We start from the raw sequence: 1,568 nt of genomic DNA, 5'->3' as shown, positions 1-1,568 counted from the left end.
AAACGTGGTATGCAATGCCACCTGAGGGCGGAGCCCGCCTGGAGAGACTGGCCAGGGAGCTTTTCCCTGGCAGTTCCAGTGGCTGCGCGAACTTCCTGCAGAACAAGGTGGCCCTCATCTCACCCAGTGTCCTCAGGGAGAATGGCATTCCTTTTGGTCGGATCACCCAGGAAGTAGGCAAGTTCATGGTCACATTCCCTACAGCTACCACGCTGCCTTCAATCACGGCTTCAAATGTGCAGAATCCATCCATTTTTCCGCCCTGCGCTGGGTTAATTACGGTAAAGGTACTTCTCCGTGCAGTTGCAGGGAAGCCAGCATCCTATGGACGCCTTCATGCGCATTCTGCAACCCTGGCGCTATGAGCTGTGGAAACAGGGCAGGGACCACACCTTCGTCGACCACGTGAAGCCCACAGCATTCACCAGCCCAGAGTGGGCGGCCTGGAAGGAAGCCCTGGCCCGCGCGGTGGTCAAGGGGCCTCTGAGGTCCTTTAAAAGCCGCAGGGCCATGCGTTGCTCTCTGACTCTGGCTGCAGACAGTGGCCTTGGAGGCAGTTCTCTGCTGTGTCCTGCTCCCACACACCCCTTCTGGGCAGGCAGCTCTTCTGTGCAGTCTGAGGTCCCTGCCTTCATGGGCAGCAGTCCTGCAGGATCCAGCGTCTCCCCACTTCCCACCTCAGTTCCATCTGCCCAGTATCTCCAGCCTCCACCGAAGGGGAGTCACACTAGGCATCGTCGGGACCCAAATGCCCAACCGCAGTCCATGAAGTCCAGGGCCACGAGGCACACATCACATCCACTTGTGCACCTACCCACTGAGCCCCTTGCCGGTGGATGGATCGTCAACAGATCACCTTGGTCCTCTGAGTTTTGAGATCCAGCATCCTGCTAAAGTTTCTGGATGCTCCTGTGACCCCGATCTTCAGCCTTTGGGACCCCCGCTGTATCCTGATTCCCCAATGCAACCTGGCCCCTGCCTGCTGTCACTGGACAACATCTCAGGAAATCTTGCCGTCATGGTCATGGTTGTGGAGAGTCCTACTAGTGAGTGTTTGCTTTCAAGAACATTCTCCAGCCATGTTTCTGGGAGCTCCATGGCCCTTTGAACTTGCTCATGTTTGCTATGTACCACTCTGATGCCTCAAAATTCCTGCCTTCAATGATGTCAACAATCGACTTGACTGATCATTGGGGACAGACAAATGGAGCTGCATCTCCTACATCCTGAAAGGGGGCCACTACCAAGGTTCTTCTTCCTCTTTGAGCTCAGCTCAATTGAAGTTCTTGTCAAATGTGCCTGTGCCTCTGATGCTCCCAGCCACAGGAACAACAACCTCCTCAGCCAATATTCAACTTGGAAAGGGGTGATCTATGGTGGCCTATTTACTTCACCCTCAGAAGTGAAAATTTTTTTCCCAATATTTTCTCCTATTATGGACCTTACCATCTCAATGACTTCTAAAGTATGTTGTTTGAACTCTCAGACCACTTGGAAAGACTTATGTGTCTTATGTGAACAAGAATTGGGTGATGTTCTTGAAAAATAATTCCCCTGTCCAGGTATCT

General features: G+C 52.9%; 1 pseudogene; it reads left to right on the top strand.

The window, feature by feature from the left end:
* Positions 1–876, top strand: part of LOC101645289 — a 22,939-nt pseudogene extending 22,063 nt beyond the window's left edge.
* The last annotated feature ends 692 nt before the right edge of the window (positions 877–1,568 follow it).

Source organism: Echinops telfairi, unplaced genomic scaffold (assembly GCF_000313985.2).
Source record: "Echinops telfairi isolate 266 unplaced genomic scaffold, ASM31398v2 ScPeMD7_7476;HRSCAF=8514, whole genome shotgun sequence".
In the NCBI taxonomy this organism is placed as follows: domain Eukaryota; kingdom Metazoa; phylum Chordata; class Mammalia; order Afrosoricida; family Tenrecidae; genus Echinops; species Echinops telfairi.
The sequence above is the reverse complement of the archived record's forward strand: the minus strand, read 5'-3'. Positions and strand labels throughout refer to the sequence as shown.